The sequence below is a fragment of the Rattus norvegicus genome, chromosome 18, assembly GCF_036323735.1.
Source record: "Rattus norvegicus strain BN/NHsdMcwi chromosome 18, GRCr8, whole genome shotgun sequence".
Classification (NCBI taxonomy): Eukaryota; Metazoa; Chordata; class Mammalia; order Rodentia; family Muridae; genus Rattus; species Rattus norvegicus.
The window spans coordinates 36,584,957-36,603,264 of NC_086036.1; the positions used below are offsets into that span (position 1 = coordinate 36,584,957).

At 39.5% G+C, this 18,308-nt stretch overlaps 1 non-coding gene across 2 annotated transcripts; it reads left to right on the forward strand.

Annotated features, from left to right (window-relative positions):
* The first annotated feature begins 4,201 nt into the window (after positions 1-4,201).
* Positions 4,202-8,353, forward strand: Spink14 (serine peptidase inhibitor, Kazal type 14). 2 transcript variants are annotated; one of them, XR_010059592.1, is made up of 5 exons: positions 4,202-4,318; positions 5,119-5,230; positions 5,878-5,921; positions 7,059-7,195; positions 8,184-8,353. It is a non-coding gene; the product is annotated as a serine peptidase inhibitor, Kazal type 14 (transcript). The 2 variants fall into 2 exon arrangements; NR_172952.1 differs by lacking the exons at positions 4,202-4,318; positions 8,184-8,353 and having other exon boundaries at positions 5,161-5,230; positions 7,059-7,199.
* Positions 8,354-18,308: the final 9,955 nt, after the last annotated feature.

The following is an 18,308-nucleotide window of genomic DNA, read 5'->3' on the forward strand; positions in this document are numbered from 1 at the left end:
TCTTTCACAAGATTTCCCAACCTCTGCTTAATGTTTGGCTATGCATCTGTTTCTATCAGTTCCTGGGTAAAACCTTTTTGATGACACGTAAACTAGGCTCCTGTCTGCAAGTACAATAGAATAATATAGTTTCAGGGCTCGACTCCTTCCCATTGCATGTGTCTCCAGCTGGGCCAATCACTGGTTGGTCCATCTCTCAAATTCTGCTCCATCTCTTACCCTTGCACATTTTGTAGGCAGGACAAATCATGAACCTAATGTTTTCTGCTTGGATTAGTGTCACCATCCCTCCATTGGAAGTCTTGCCTGGTAACAAGAGATGGCTGGTTCAGACTGCCTATTCCCCATTGGTAGAAGTCTTAGCTAGTGTCACCCTCATAGATTCCCTGGAGATTCCACTACACTACATTTCTAGATGCCCCAGAGATACACCTACCCTTTTCCAACCCTATCCCCTTCCCCACCCAGTTCCCTCCATCCATGTACCCTCTCCAGTGTTTACTGTATTTCAGCTTCTTAGCATATTTACACATCTCCCCTGGGCCATCAATGTTTACTATATTTCAGCTTCTTAGCATATTTACACATCTCCTCCTAGGCCATCTTTGCTGCTTAGCTTCTTTTGGTCTTTGGGATCTAGCATAGCTATCTTGTACTTTATGAGTAATAACCACTTATAAATGAATGCATACAATTTTTTTCTGTGTCTGGGTTGCTTCACTCAGGATGATCTGTTCTAGTTCTAGCCATCTACCTGCAAATTTTATGGTGGCACTGTTTTGTTTTTTTTTTTTTTTTTTTTCGGAGCTGGGGACCGAACCCAGGGCCTTGCGCTCACTAGGCAAGCGCTCTACCACTGAGCTAAATCCCCAACCCCGGTGGCACTGTTTTTAATGCTTGAGTAATAATTCATTGTATAAATATACAACATATTCTTTATCCATTCTTCAGTTGAGGGACATATAGGTTGTTTCCAGTTTCTGATCATTACAAATAAAACCCCTATAAACATAGTTGAGCAAGTGTCATTGTGGTAAAGCATCTGTTTGGTCTATGCCCAGGTGGTAGATCTATTCCCAATATTCTAAGAAACCATCATATTTATTTCCAAAATGGTTGCACTAATTTGCACTCCTGCCATCAATGTAGGAATGTTCCCCTTGTTCTACATCCTTACCAGCAGAAGCTGACACTTGAGTCCTTGATCTTAGCTATTCTGAAAAGTTTAAGATTTGCATTTCCCTGATGACTAAGGATATGGAACATTGAAGCGCTTCATTGTCATGAGAGATTCCTCTGTTGAGATCTGTACCCACTTTTAATTGGGTTATTTAGTTTGTTGATTATCTTATATTTTAATCATTTGGTTTCATGTGTTCTTTACATATTTTGTACAACAGTCCTCTGTCAAATGTGGACCTGATGAAGGTATTTTTCCATTCTGTAGGCTGCCATTTTGTCCTTTTGATGGTTTTTTACCTTACTGAATATTTTCAGTTTCATGAGGTCCCATTTATTAATTGTTGATCTTAGTTCCTGAGCTGTTAGTGTTCTGTTGAGGAAACTGTCTCCTGTGCTAAATGCATTCAAGGCTATTCCTCACTTTCTCTTCCATCACTTTGAGTATCCAGTTTTATGTTGAGGTCTTCAATTCACTTAAACTTAAGTTTTGTGCATGATGGTAGATATTGATTAATTTGCATTCTTCTGCATGCAGATATCTAGTTAGACCAGCATCATTTGTTGATGCTTTCTTTTTTCCATTTTATAGTTTTGGCTTCTTTGTCAAAAATCAAGAAGGGTCCATAGGCCTGTGGATTTACTTTTGGGTCTTCAGTTAGAGTCCATTGATCAACCTTCCTATTTTTTTGCCAGTATTGTGCAGTTTTTATTACTATCACTCTATACTACAGCTTGAAATCAAGGATGGTGATACCTCCAGACATTTTTATATTGTTACTTTAAAGGTAGTCCATTAACGCAATGTGACAAGAACCAAAGATTTGGGTGCTCTGAGAAAGGTCTGATTATTAATTAGTATCTAGTCTCTTATCTCAATATTAGTTCTCCTGGGATTTGGAAGGGTCTAAAAATGCTAAAATTATTTTGATTTTTTCTATATAGGATTTATTTTTTTTACTAAGATCTTTAGGATTAAATAATGTTTACAGACTACTGTTTACTAACATTGTGAGGTTGCAATATGAAACCATCTTTATCTTAAAATGTTGATACTTAATTTTACACCATTGACACATCATATCTGTGGGTTTTATTTTTCATTTCCCAGTGCTTACGTGGAAAATAAAGTACTCATTATTAATACTCTAATACCACAAGATTCAGGAAACTTGAGTACTAGCAGTTACATTCTTTAGCTTATATAAGTATTTCTCAGTGACTTTGCCTGACTGTGGCTTTGATGATATTAGAGAAAGATGTTGGCCATTTCCTTTCATCTTGTGTTGCCAGTCTTCCTTACTGATTTTGACTAATCGGAATCCTTGACTCCATAAGACCTCTGTAACTCACCAGAGCAATGATGATCTGTTAATGAATTTTGCAGCAAATCAAAGCAGAAAATGTGAGTTGTTTACTTTCAAGTGGAAAGTAATTTCACATTCACTGTTATTTTTCAACAATGAGTTATTTTGTAACTGTGACCCTATAACACCGACATCAATAGCCATAGTTAAAAGCCATCAAAATAAAAGCACTGGGAAATTTCCCTAATGCCGGGGGAATTAATGATTTTTCATGTTCACAAAATACTGTTGCCAGATCTGTTTCCATATCTGTTAACCTTCTTAAACAGTAGAATGCCTCTTCTTTCTGAACTGAGAAATACATTGTTCATCTAAGATTATTATATTATTGTCGAAATAGCCTGCACTGTTGCTATGACATGCAAGTAAGAGGAAAAGATCATTGGCATGCACTGGTTATACAGAACCATGGGTTTCATTACAACAGTTTCACTTAGGCATATAGTATGTTTGGAGCACTTACATCCCCTCCATTGCCATCCCATGTTGTCTTCCTGCTAGCCCCCTTCTCACCAATAGTCTCTCCTCTACTTTCCTATGTTTATTTCTTTAACCTAGCTTCTGCATATGGAATTCTCTTTCATATTTTAGATTGCCCAGAGTCTTAACAGACTCTGCAGTACACTTATAGGTAAGCATATTAAAATATTAAAATGGAGTAAGGGATAAATCATTAGATGCAGATACAAACTTGTTATTAGAGAATTTTAGTAACAATTAAAATCAGAATCACCATAACAATTAAAAGTACTAATAAATTACCATTCACATATATGATGGGCTGTGGTTTAAAGAACATAAATATAAGCTTTAAATGACAACTTGAAACTAAGAAAATGTGGCAGTTTCATTTGAAAACAAAGGAAAAACAATGTATACCTCAAAACATGATTGAATATTGAAAAAATCTGTGTATTATGTGTCATTATTTGGGTGGGGGAACACCGTCATAGAAGCAGGGGGATGGGAGATAGAATAGAGGGTTTCTGGAGGGGAAACCAGGAAAGGGGATAATATTCGAAATGCAAATAAACAAAATATCCAATAAAAAAATAAAAGGTAAACATTTTTAACACTTCTTTCTCACTCACCTACCTCCATGTCATTTTGGTTTTTTTAAGTCTATCTTATGTATTTTCTTCATAGATGTAAATAAAAGAATTTTTATACAAAACCACAAAAAAAGGAAAGAAAGAAAGAAAGAAAGAAAGAAAGAAAGAAAGAAAGAAAGAGGGAGAGAGAGGAAGAGAGAGAGGAAGAAAGAAAGAAAACTTGCAACAGAGAGAGCTCCACCGTGCTAAGACTGCCTCCATTAACAATGCAAAAGCTCAGGTTGCCTAAGGGACAAAGGTATAACCACTACAGATGATATCTGTGGATCTCATGTACCACTGCAAATCACTGCTCCAGCCTCCAGTAACTTAGGTGTTTCTTTGTGTTTTTTTTTTTCATTTTGCCTGAGAAGTCTTCATTCTAGGGGACACTTACTGTGTTCCAACTGCAGCACATATGCTCACATGCTGCCCTGGCTTCGCTTTCCAGTGAATAGTTCTTGCCCTCCACAAGTCCTTTTCAATATCCCCTGCCGAGTGAGTTCTGACCTTGGCCTAACTAGAATCATGATGGACCTACCAGGGCCTGCTCAGCCCGGCACACACTGTCCCAATGCCTTCTCCTACACAGCTACTGTCCTCTCAGGAAGTCAACACGTGTGCTTTAAAAAGAAGGAGCAGCTCAAAAGGAGCCCATTAACGTCATCTCCTTCTTCTAAGGTGGGTCAACTCTGTCGTAGAAGATAAAAAAAGTTCATTTGATGTGGGCAGACTTAAGGCTTTTATTGCTGCTTCTCTATCCCTGAAGAATCTAGAGGAAGATGGCAAGATGAGATAGTGATATTCTTAGCAAGACCATGATGCACAAGGTTGTCTCAGAAGGAGGAAAGACAGGAGCCCTGGATATTCTGCCAAAAATATCCAATTTTCATGGAAAGTGTTATTCTCCAGAGACAGTTTCCCTGAGACAGTGATATGGTGGTTTCTTTGGTTATCCAGGATCGCAGAATACCCTAAAGAGTTTTCATATTCAGTCAGAAGATTCTTAGCACAGCCAAGTTTGCCTGTAGTGTCACTGCCTTTTTCTTGATTTAAAGATTCCATCTCTATGTCATAAGAAAATATAGATTTCCTTCTCCCTATTGATCCAGTAATTTCTAGAAACCTCTAGGTAACCCATTTTGGTTTTGAACTTTTTCAAAACATAAATGTGAATGGAATTTAGGGTATGAAGTATCCTTTTCAGGGGATGTAAAACACCTCCATACTAAAATGGTATAATGATGCACACAGAATAGAAATGTCTGATCCCTATCTATCTTCTGAGTATTCACATTCAGTTTGTCACTGAGTTCATTAATTTTAATCTTTTAGGTGATTAGTAAAGGTCTAACTTTTCATAGCTATTTATTCTTGAAGCAGGATGGAATAAGTTTTAAAGTGGAGTTTGCACTGGGCTATACTTTCACAAGTTGTTTTAACATTCTGATTATGTTCCCCTGGGTGATATCTTGAGACAGCATCTCAAGGACATCACTCCACAGTTATACCAGAAGGAAAAAATGGTCAAATATTTCCAGGTACTGTGGTCACTTTTGTTCTCCATCATGCTTCATTCGATGCTCCTGGCTGGTGAGTAATTTGCTTTTCTTTTAAAAATATAATGCTTCGTGGATGTTTACACTGTACTGTAAAGAAAATAGTTTGAATTAAAAATGATTTTAGTGAAAAAGTCTATGAGTGTAGGTACAGACAATTACCTTCATGCTTTCCCATATACATGCTTAGAGAGACAGTGAAGTCAGATCCAGAGACATAGTTTTGATTTTCCTATATAGTCTCTCAAAAATATTTGAAAATATCCTGCAGTAATCTCCCTGGTGCCAAGGTATCTCTGTGACCCCTAGGGAAGAGATCATGCTGGGAATCCCAAACAGAGCAGAGTTCTCAGTTTTTCACACATCTTCTGAGAACTCCTGAATGTCACCTTAACAAGGTGTTGTTTGCCTCCCTTTGTTACTCTGGGCTCACAGTTGTCATGTTGTCATAGTGTCCCCCCCCTTCCCCCCCATGATGATTCCCTCTGCTGATTGCTTACAGAAGCAGGAATGACAGTCTGAATTTTACACAGGGATGAATCAATATATAAATGGAACAATGCTTTCAATTACTTCAAGGTCACTTTGTAAGGAATTTGAGCTTTTTTGTTCTCTCAGGTTAGATTATGGTTTCTCAGGGATTAAAATATATTTATTGCAATATATTTATGCATTCTACAGCTCCAGGTGCTAGAGTTTGGTGGCCTACACATGGACTGATTAAGGTAATCGCCTACTAGATTTTCTATGACTCAATTTGAATCCAATTTTTTAAAGATTATTTTTAATCGTACAAGTGTTTTGCCTGCTTCTGTGTAAGTGTACTACATATGTGTCTGGTGATCACAGGGGACAGAAAAGGGCACTGAACCTTCTGGAACTAGAGTCCCCAAATGTTATAAGCTTTCATGAAGTTGCTAGGAATGAAATCCTGGGCCTCTGCAAGAGCAAGGAGTGCTCTCAACCACTGACTTATCTCTCCAGGCTCTGAACATAATATTTTAATTTTAAAAGTTTTATTTACCTATTCTTTGAGAATTTCATACAGGCCAAAAATGTGTCTTCATTTTGCCTACTCCACTCTCTAACTTCTTAGACTCCCCGTGCTCCCCCAACAATTTCCTGTCTTCTTTCAGTTTTCTTGTCAGAACTCACTAACTCAATCTGCAGCTGACAATATGTACATTGACACATGAGAATTACAGGCCTACTGTTGTTTAGAATCTAAAATAAAGTGATCTAAGCTGGGAACTAACACACACACACACACACACACACACACACACACACACACACACAAAAGAGTACCCAATGGTGTTTGGAAACTTTCTGCATAATGACAATTTCCACTTGCCAGGTGTGAGGAATTTTTGGTTCTTAGAGGGCCATGAACTTGAGCATTCACAAAGTGTCAGGGAGTTCTTCTTTTGTAAAGCAAGTTGACCATATCACATTCTTCTGGGTTGAAAATATGGAAAGCAGCAATCTCTTGGATTCTGAAAGCAGGAAACTGTAAAGGAATGAGGAATCTCTGAGAAGAAGCTCAAATTATGTTTGCAGCAAAAAAACGTTGCAGTGTTTGTGACTTTATCTTTGCTTCATGAATGTAAATGTTTTCTTTTCTCTCATTATAGCTTACCAGGCCTCTAAGAGTTCCTGGCCATAGGAAATGATGCTTAACAGACAGAGTGTAGATTGAATCTAGTGTCTTCGCTTTATACATAGATATACTGTGAGATTCTGTGATAATGGAATGTGATTCTGACTTGACTGGATTCCCCTAATACAATCCATGATTCCTGTTATTTGAGCACAGTTCTAATTATCTCCTGTTTTGCTTGTTTGTTCCCACACAATTTCAGATAAAATGTCCTTATAAGAAAGTAAAATTGAGTTGGTTCAATAAAACAGTGGATCCCTGCCCTGGCCTAAAACAACCCATCTGTGGCACCAATTTTGTAACCTATGATAATCCCTGCATCTTGTGTGTTGAGAGCTTGTGAGTATTCTTTGGAGGGAAATGAAAAAAAAAAGGAGAAGAGGCTCATTGACTATTTCTGTCCATGTTTCCCCAACCAAGTTCAACAACCATGAGGCAAGTCTTTTCTATTTGGGGAAACAGAAATCTGTACTTAGTTGAGTCATCATAACAGAAGGTTCTACTGGCATATAAGGTAGACACATTAGGCTGAATGGGGACCCTTATGTGCTTCCTCATAGTCCCAATATTCCCATAATTAATGGATTACCTACAGAAATTCTAAAACTTCTTCAATCCCCACCACTTTGATTTTAAAATAAAATTTACCATTATCTTCTGTTAGATATTTTCTGTTGCCTCAATGTCTAAACCCTTGAACTATACTAGTACAACAGCACACTAGCACAACTGGTCCACTGCCTGTGACTCAGATCTCTGGATTTACCTGACAGGAAATTAGTCATTAAAAACCCAGATTGCAATACCACCATGATTTTAGCTTTTGTTTATGTTAGGCAGTATGTTTCACAAGAAGCAAATCGTTCCTTGTGCTGTCAGATTGGAACCCTTACTCTATAATCCTTTGTAATTTTGTGCAAGGAGCAAAGAAAAACCAGCATATACCCTGGTCCCTCACAGTAGTTTCTGTTTTAGCCAAAGGCTGAGAGTGTTGGCTGAATCACTGATGGCTCCTCCACCTCACACATCACAAACTCAGGCCCAGAGAGATTATTTTAAAGAGGTTGTAGGTTCTGTTGCAAAGGTGTGGCCCTTGTCCTAACTAGATACCTTTATAGTCTGTTTCTTAACTGCCCCAAGGAAGATGTTTTAATGAAATGCTTATTATGCCTTTGTTTCGGAAGTCTGGGGGACAGATTAGATATTACCACACTGGAAGGTGCTAGGCGAGTGAACTTGGATGGGTAAGAGGGTGTTTCCCATTTGTCTCCAGCATAGACACTTCCATATTATACCTTATTTCTCCTTTTGCCTTTTTTATTCTCAGATTTCTGGTGACAAAGACCTGTTGGAAACTGATGGCTGGATGGTCGTTCTGTGTTTTCATTAATAACTATTCTGACCTGGAGACATAGCTCATTTTTAAAGTACCATCTCACAGGTTGAAGAATGCTGGGATCAATCCCAATCTGTACAAATAAACCAAACTTTCCTGAATATCTTGTGTCTTGGGTCTCTGTCTAATATCTTAGTAGTAGAACAGATTGGAACATTTAAATCATAGGCCAAAGCCAAGCAGGTTTTGTCAGCTAGCCAATATTATCAACAGTGACCTTCTTTAGGTAAAACATCTAGGGCTCCTCTCAGAACAATTTCTTCTATGTTTTTTGTCATTAAAAAATTAATCCAATTAGAGAGCATTGCTGTCTTCCTGTCAAGCCCTGTTGTATAGTTTCTGTAAATTTCTCCTTAAATATTTGCACTTTTACTATTTATGTCTTTGTCATATGTAGTCTTATACTATTACCCCTTTTGGCTTTTGTACAGATTGGTCTCAAACTTGAAATCCTCCTACCTTAGCCTCCCAAGCAATAGCAATAACTAGTGTTCCACTGTGTCCATCTTCAATCTTTATCTAAGCCTCGATACAGAGGCATTTATATGAGTCTAAAATAGCTCTGTGTCTTCACTGGCCCCAATTTTGTTCAATAAAAAAAGATTAAATTATTTGTACCTATGAATGTCTCAGGGGTCATTTCTCTTAAATTCTAAAGATACATTTTTATTCTCTGGTACATATAGGAATATATGTTTCTCCCAGTTATAATACCTCATTTGTGTGCATGCCACATATTCACTCACATGTTTTCTAATACTCAGAATACTGATACACATTCGTTTGCTGTCTTCTTTCAGTAACTTGGTTACATCTGGCCTTGGAGAAAAATGACTTTATTACTTATCAGTGCACTGTAAGCTTGGGTCAGGTTGATGACTATAGAGTGTGTAAAGAAAGAGCTACAGTGAAAAGGAAATCATCTTAGATCTCTCATCTTTAGAATTTAAAAGCAAAGAGCCTTGGGGGAAAGGAGGTATTTGGCCTTCATAGCATGCCAACTCTTATTACTCCACGTACTTGGTACAGGAACATCAAGAACTCTGGGGAAGGGGTTGTTTCCAAATGCTACTGATTTATTATCACACTCATTGATCTGTTTTTGTAAGATTATTAAACCCACATTAATGTCACGCGGTGAATTTCTTTTTTATCTTAATAAGGCACTATTGGAAGCCTTGTAAGATCTGGACTCTGTTATCTTTTTTATTTGTGTTCCTCTATGGGCAGTAATCTGCAGTCTCTTGAACCTTTCCCATAGCATGGTTGTACTAAGCAGACATTTCATCTCTCCTTACTTCCAGCTCTGTGTCCTTAGCTCAGAATTTTTTTCCGTGTCTTTCCTATTTCTATGATCGCCTATAATGTGAACGCTAAGGCAGATAACTTGAAACTGAAAAACAATATCCTTCAATGTCTTGTGTTATTTAGTGTAATGTTTTGTAAATTTTTAGGTTCTATATCATAGGTTCTCTGGGAACACGTCCTCAGAAAGGAAGAGAAATTGTCTTGATTATGCCACTGTATTTGTTTTTCCTCTAGAATCTTATACAGTTTGTATTAGAATACAATGTTACACTTTTTCTTGAGAATCCCAGATGACAAAACTGTTTTTAAGAATAGAGATACAGCTATCAAAAACAATGACTTTATGATATTCATAGGCAAATGGATGGAACTGGAAAATATCATCCTGAGTGAGGTAACCCAATCACAGAAAAACACACATGGTATGCACTCATTGATAAGTGGCAATTAGTCCAAATGCTTGAATTACCCTACATGCACACACCACATGAAACTCAAGAGGGATGACGAAAATGCAAATGCTTCACTCCTTTTTTTTTTTTTATTAACGTGAGTATTTCTTATATACATTTCGAGTGTTATTCCCTTTCCCGGTTTCCGGGCAAACATTCCCCCCTTCCCCTTCCTTATGGGTGTTCCCCTCCCCCCATTGCCGCCCTCCCCCCAACAGTCTAGTTCACTGGGGGTTCAGTCTTAGCAGGACCCAGGGCTTCCCCTTCCACTGGTGCTTTTACTAGGATATTCATTGCTACCTATGAGGTCAGAGTCCAGGGTCAGTCCATGTATAGTCTTTAGGTAGTGGCTTAGTCCCTGGAAGCTCTGGTTGCTTGGTATTGTTGTACATATGGGGTCTCGAGCCCCTTCAAGCTCTTCCAGTCCTTTCTCTGATTCCTTCAACGGGGGTCCTATTCTCAGTTCAGTGGTTTGCTGCTGGCATTCGCCTCTGTATTTGCTGTAGTCTGGCTGTGTCTCTCAGGAGAGATCTACATCCGGCTCCTGTCGGCCTGCACTTCTTTGCTTCATCCATCTTGTCTAATTGGGTGGCTGTATATGTATGGGCCACATGTGGGGCAGGCTCTGAATGGGTGTTCCTTCAGTCTCTGTTTTAATCTTTGCCTCTCTATTCCCCGCCAAGGTTATTCTTGTTCCCCTTTTAAAGAAGGAGTGAAGCATTCACATTTTGATCATCCGTCTTGAGTTTCATGTGTTCTGTGCATCTTGGGTAATTTGAGCATTTGGGCTAATATCCACTTATCAATGAGTGCGTACCATGTGTGTCTTTCTGTGATTGGGTTAGCTTCACTCCTTCTTTAAAAGGGGAACAAGAATACCCTTGACAGGGAATAGGGAGGCAAAGTTTAGAACAGAGGCAGAAGGAACACCCATTCAGAGCCTGCCCCACATGTGGCCCATACATATACAGCCACCCAATTAGATAAGATGGATGAATCAAAGAAGTGCAGGCCAACAGGAACCGGATGTAGATCTCTCCTGAGAGACAAAGCCAGAATACAGCAAATACATAGGCGAATGCCAGCAGCAAACCACTGAATTGAGAATGGGACCCTGTTGAAGGAATCAGAGAAAGGACTGGAAGAGCTTGAAGGGGCTCGAGACCCCATATGTACAACAATGCCAAGCAACCAGAGCTTCCAGGGACTAAGCCACTACCCAAAGACTATACATGGACCTACCCTGGGCTCCAACCTCATAGGTAGCAAGGAATAGCCTAGTAAGAGCACCAGTGGAAGGGGAAGCCCTTGGTATTGACAAGACTGAACCCCCAGTGAACATGATTGTTGGGGGGAGGGCGGTAATGAGGGGAGGATGGGAAGGGGAACACCCATATAGAAGGGGATAGTTAGGGGGATGTTGGCCCGGAAACTGGGAAGGGGAATAACTATCAAAATGTAAATAAGAAATACTCAAGTTAATAAAGATAAAAAAAGAATAGAGATAATTCTAGTGAACATTACACTTATGTAAAATATGCTACACATAACTGGTAATGACTTTGATGATATTTTTTCCTGTAACTTGAGTGTATGTATTTCTGAAGAGGGATCAGCATGCATCTAAATGCAATATTGTCTCCTACTGGAACTCATAGAGTAAATGTCTCTTCATCTCTCAACTCTGCAACACAGAATGTGATGTCTGCCTTCAGAATTAACTCTAGTATCTACTTCTGCCTTCTTCCCCTTCCCACAGTGACTCCTTCCTTCTATTTCTCCACCCGTCCTCCTCTTCTTCTCCTTCCTTCCCTCCTCTTTGTGCTCCTTCATATTCTATGTTCCCTCCTGTCTCTCATCTGATGCTAAGATGACAACTTTTCTAAATCTTCTTCTTCAAGCTATCATTCTTTTAACATTACTTAAGCAGTTGAACACAACCTGTTAAAATTCCTGCCCACTGTGAATTATAACATTCAATCTAATCTATAAGACACATTGCTTGCTCCGCTATAGCAATTGTCAAAAGCATCATCTCACCAATGGACAGAAACTAAACAGAGACATGATGAAACTAATAGAGATTGTGAATCAAATGGGGCTCATATGCAAAACTTATGAAGAACTCAAGAAGTTAGACACCAACAGAAAAAGAACCTAATTAAAAATGAGGTACAGAACTAAACAGAATTCTCAGCACAGGAATCCCTGACGGCCATGACACACTTAAAGAAATGTTTAAAGTCCTTAGTCATTAGAGAAATGTGCCTCCACCTTATACCTGTCAGGATGGCTAAGGTCAAAAACTCAAGTAACAGCACATGCTGGCAAGGCTCTGGAGCAAGGGGGAACACTCCTTCATTGCTGATGGGAGTGCAAACTTGTACAATCACTCTGGAAATCAATTTGACAGTTTCTCAGAAAATTGGTAAGAGTTCTACCTCAACTATACCATTCCTGGGCATATGCCCAAAATATACTCCACCATCCTAAAATAATACTAGCTCAACAATATTAATAGAAGCTATATTCTTAATAGCCAGAGATTAGAAATAACCCAGATGTCTGTCAACTGAAGAATGGATAGACAAAATGTGGTTTGTTTTCTCAATGTAATACTACTCAGTTATTACAAACAATGACATCCTGAAGTATGCAGACAAGTAGATGGAACTATACAATATCATTCTGAGTGAGGAAACCCAGACCCAAAAGCACACACATGGTACGTAATCACCTCTAAGTTGATGTTAGCCATAAAGCATAGGATAATCACCCTATAATCCACAAACACAAAGAAACCAATTAACAAGGAGGATTCAAGGGAAGATGCTTATAGATTTCAGAGTTGGATGGGTGGAAGAAACAGGGAGGAAGAGAGGATAATGGAGAAGGGAATGGGGGATCAGGTGTAGGGATAGAAGAGGAGAGAGGATCAGAGGTGGGTGGGGCATCTCTTCACTTGCTAGAGACCTGGAGTTTGGCAGGGGGTGGTGGTGGTGGAAGCCCCATGAAATCTGTGGAGTGACTCTAGCTGAGACTCTTAGCAATGGGAGTTATGGTGCCTGATGTTCCCACTCTCTGTAACCAGGCAGTACTCCCAGTGAAGGCATAAAGGATAGCAACCCATCCACAAAGCCTTCGGTCCAAAATGTGCCCTGTCTAGAAATGTGCAAGGAAAAAGAACAGAGATGGAGGGAGTAGCCAACGATTGACCTCTCAAAATTGAGATCTATCCCATGGGCAAGAACCAATCCCTGACACTATTAATGATACACTGCTATGTTTGCAGACAGGAACCTAGCATAACTGTCCTCTGAGATGCTCCACCAAGTAGCCAATGGAAAGAGATGCAGAGAACCACAGCTAAACTCAGGGAGTCTTACAGAATCGTTGGGAGGTTTGAGAGACTGGAAGAGAACAAGGATTCCACATGAAGACTAACAGAATCAACTAACCTGGACTCTTGGGGGCTGCTGAAGACTGAATCACCAACCAAAGAGCAAGCGCAGGTTGGACCTAAGCCCTCTGCTCATATGTAGCAGATGAACAGCTTGGCTCCAAGAATGGGAGCAAGTGCTCTCCCTGAATCTGATGCCTGCTTGTCCGTGGATCCTGTTTCCCTAAATAGACTTTGACTGGCCTCACTAAAAGTGAATAGTGCAGCAACCTGATGTCCTGGAGTTGGGGGGGGGGGGTAATACCTAGAGGGGTAATGCCAGAGGGTAATACCTAGAGGGGGGCTCTGTCTTCTTAAGGAAGGAGGGGAGGTTCTTAAACTTTTGGAGTTCTGTGAACTGTGTCTTGGGTATTCTGTACATTTTTGACTAATATCCACTTATTAGTAAGAATATACCATGCATGTCTTTTTGGGTCTGAATTACCTCACTCCAGATGACATTTTTCTTGTTCTACCCATTTGCTTGCAAAACTCAAGATGTCCTCATTCTTAATAGCTGAGTAGTATTACATTGTGTAAATGAACCAGATTTTCTGTATCCATTCTTCTGTCATGGAATATCTGGGTTGTTTGCAGCTTCTAGCTATCACAAATAAGGCTATGAACATAGATAGTGGAACATGTGTTCCTGTGGCATGGTGGGGCATCTTTTGGGTATATTCCCAAGAGTGATATTTCTGGGCCTTTAGGTAGGTCTATTTCCAATTTTCTGAGGAACCTCCAAACTGATTTTTAGAGTGGTGGTACCAGTTTGCAATCCCACCAGCAGTGGAGGAGTGTTCGTTTTTCTCTACATTCTCACCAACATGTGTTGATGCCTAAGGTTTTGATCTTAGACATTCTGACTGATATAAGTGGAATCTCAGGGTCATTTTGATTTGCATTTCTCTGACCACTAAGGACTTTGAACATTTCTTTAGGCTTTTCTCAGCCATTCGAGATTCCTCTGTTGTGAATTTTCAGTTTAGTTCTATACCCCATTTTTTGATTGGATTGTTTAGTATTTTGGTGACTAGTTTCTTGAGCTCTTTATATATTTTGGGTATTAGCCCTCTATCAGATGTGTGATTAATGAGGATTTTTTCCCCAATCTGTAGATGCTGATTTGTCTTGACTATGTCCTTTGCCTTATAGAAGTTTTCCAGTTTCATAAAGTCCCATTTATCAATTCTTGTGAGCCATTGGAGTTCTGTTTAAGGAAATTTCCCCCTGTGCCAAGGAGTTCAAGGCTCTTTACCACTTTCCCTTCTATTAGATTTAGTGTGTCTGGGTTTATGTTGAGATCTTTGATCCACTTGGACTTGAGCTTTGTGCATGGTAACAAATATGAGTCTATTTTCATTTTTCTACATACAGAGAGCCACTTAGACCAGCACCATTTATTGAAGATGCTTTCTTTTTTTCCATTGTATATTTTTAGCTTCTTTGTCAAACGTCAATTGTGCATAAGTGTGTGGTTTTATTTATGGATCTTCAATTCTATTTCATTGATCAACCTGTCTGTCTCTGCACCAATATCATGTAGTTTTTATCACTATTGTTCTGTAGTAGAGCTTGAGGTCAGGGATGGTGATTTCCCCAGGTCGTTCTTTTCTTGTTAAGAATTGTTTCTGAAAAAAAAATTGTTTCTGCTATTCTGGTTGGTTTTTTTTGCCATTCCAGATAATTTGATAATTGCTCTTTTCATGTCTTTGAAGAATTGTATTGGGATTTTGATGGGGATTACATTGAATCTGTAGATTGCCTTTGATAGGATGGCCATTTTTAATATGTTAATTCAGCCAATTCATGAGCATAGGAGATCTCTCCATTTTATGAGATCTTCTTCAATTTCTTTCTTGAGAGACTTGAGGTTCTTATCATAAAGATCTTTTGCTTGTTTGTTTAGAGTTACCCCAAGATATTTTATATTATCTGTGGCTATTGTGATGAAGTTGTTTCCTTAATTTCTTTCTCAGCCTGTTTATCATTTGTATAAAGGAAGGCTACTGATTTATTTGAGTTAATTTTATATCTGGCCACTTTGCTGAAGTTGTTGATCAGCTGAAGAAGTTCTCTGGTAGAATTTTTGGGGTCATTGATGTATACTATGTCAGTATACAGTACTGTAGTGATAAGTACTGTAGTGATAAGTAGTGATAGCTTTATTTCTTCTTTGCCAACAAGCTGAATGGCCTCAGTGAGGATGCCTCCATCATACTTGGGAGGGAGAAGAAAGCAAACATAAGTGGGGAGGGAGAGAAAAAGGATGGAAAAGGGATGGGGGTGGAGGAAGATGGGAGCATGATCTGGTATTGGGTGGGGGAAAAGTACTGAAGCCCTGAGGGCCAGCAGAAAGAATGGAAACACGTGGTGACCTTGGGGCTAGGAGGTTGTGAGGACCCTCTAGAATGTACTAGAGACATAGGAAGTGAAAGACTCACAGGACTCAAAGGGGGGACCCTAGATGAAATTCCCTACAGTGGGGAGAGGGAATTTATTGAATCCACCTCCAGCAGAAAGACCGGGCATCAAGTGAGGGATGGGGTTGCTATCCCACAGTAAAACTCTGACCCATAATTGTTCCTGTCTGAAAAAAATGCAGGGATAGAAATGGAGATGAGCCTGAGGAAAAAAAGTCCAGCAACAGGCCCAAAGTGGGATCCAGCTCAAGGAAAGGCCCCAAGACCTGACACCATTACTGAGGTTATGGAGCATTCACAAAAAGGAACCTATCATGACTGCCCTCCAAAAGACCGAACAAGAAGCTTAAAGAGTCAGATGCAGATATTTGCACCCAACTAATGAACAGAAGCTGATGGCCCCTGTGGTTGAATTAGGGAAAAGCTGGAGGAAGGTGAGGAGGAGGAGGGCAACCCTGTAGGAGGACCAGCAGTCTCAATTAACCTGGACCCCTGAGATCTCTCAGTCCCTGGATCACCAACCAGGCAGCATACACCAGATGAGATGAGGCCTCCAACATACATACATATATATATATATATATATATATATATATATATATATATATATATATATATAGTAGAGGATTCCCGGGTCTGGGTTCAGTCAGAGGAGATACACCTAAGTCTCAAGAGACTGGAGGCCCCAGGAAGTTTAGAGGTATGGTGGGATGTGTTAGGTAGGGACATCCTTTTGGAGTCATAGGTGGCCTGGGAGGAGGTATGTGATGTGAAACTGTTGGGGGGATGGCTCAGGAGGAAAATAAAATCTGGAGTGTGAAAATAAATTAATTAATTAAAAGAAGAGGAGGAGAGGGAGAAATGGGAGAAGTGAGTGGAGGAGATGGGAAGCTGATATTTGGATGTAAAGTAAATAAATAGATTAATTAATTAATTAAAAGTCATAAATGCAGTAATAACAACAACAAAAGCATAATCAACTGTTATGAGCCCTTGAAAGACTTTTAACAACCTTCACCTGGCCACCCTTCATCTTGCCATCAGGGGGCAGTAAAGTACTGTAGTTTAGACCAATACCTTGGAGGAAATTTGCTTTGACTTGGTGCAATAAAAGTGGCTTGGAGCAGGTCTGGTTGTACACACTCTGTAAGCCACACACTTCTCATAATTTCACAGGGCAGTTCTTTACAGGAAGATGAAAACATCTTTTATACATCAGGCCTAGGTTTCATTAAGATTTAACAGTAAGGATGGGATAATGGGGAAAGGTCTATAGCAGGCATGTAATTCTAAAATTGTTCCTCCTCTGGATCTGTGAGGTTCCTTTTAGTTTATGTTCTTTTAAATTAATTTATTTTTTCACTTTACAACCTAATATCAGCAGTTCCTCTCCTCCAAATATCCCCCTATTCACCTGCCCCTTCTCTTTTGAGAAAGGAAAGCCAAATCTGTGTCACCCACAGACACACACACTCACATGCCCCTCCCCTCCAAGCACATGAAGTTGCTGTAGAACTAGGTGTATCCTCTCCCACTGAGGTCAGACAAGGTGGTTTACTTGGGGGCACAGGATCCACAAGCAGGCAGCAGGCTCAGGGACAGCCCCTGCTCCAGTTGAAGTGGGACCAGCCTGAAGACCAAGCTGCTCATCTGCTACATATGTGTGGAGACGCCTAGGTCCAGCCCATGACAGCTCTTGGGTTGGTGATTCAGTCTCGGGATGTTTCAAAGGGTCCATGTTAGTTGACTCTGTTGGTCTTCCTGTGGAGTCCCTGTCCTCTTTGGGTCCCAACTCTCCCCTAAGACTCTCAAAACTTTATGTAATGTTTGGTCATGAGTCTCTGTTGGCAACAAGTTTAGAAAGTCAATTCCAAGCATTTCTCATGCATTTCCCAAAGGCAATCGAGGAATAACTAAGATGTGGCTTTTTTTAGAGAGATAAAACCATCCACTGTTGCAAATATAACATCCAAGCAACAAGAAAAACATACAAAACGGTTAATTTTCTTTAATTTGACATTTCTTTCTATAGTGTTCGATAACTTATAAACATATACACTTATAGGGTACAATATGATGTTCTGAGCATTTTGTGGTAAGATATTTAGAATTTGATCTCATATGTTTCAAAGAACAGTAAATGGAATTCTGCCCCTGTATTGCTCCCATAAACTTCTTATTTTCTTATGGAACTAAAAATTATTGTCTCCTGACTATCTCATGCTCGCTCTAAAATCCAGCCTGTGGATTCCTATCTTCTACATGTTTCACCTGCTTGTACCACATGGAAGTAAGAACTGACAGCTTTAGTTTGTCTTTATCTAGTCAATCTCACTCACTCTTAGAGCTTTATTCACACCACTGCCAATGACAGAATTTCCTTTTTAGGACAAGCAAATAAATCATTGCTTAGGGCTTTTGTATCTATCTGTGA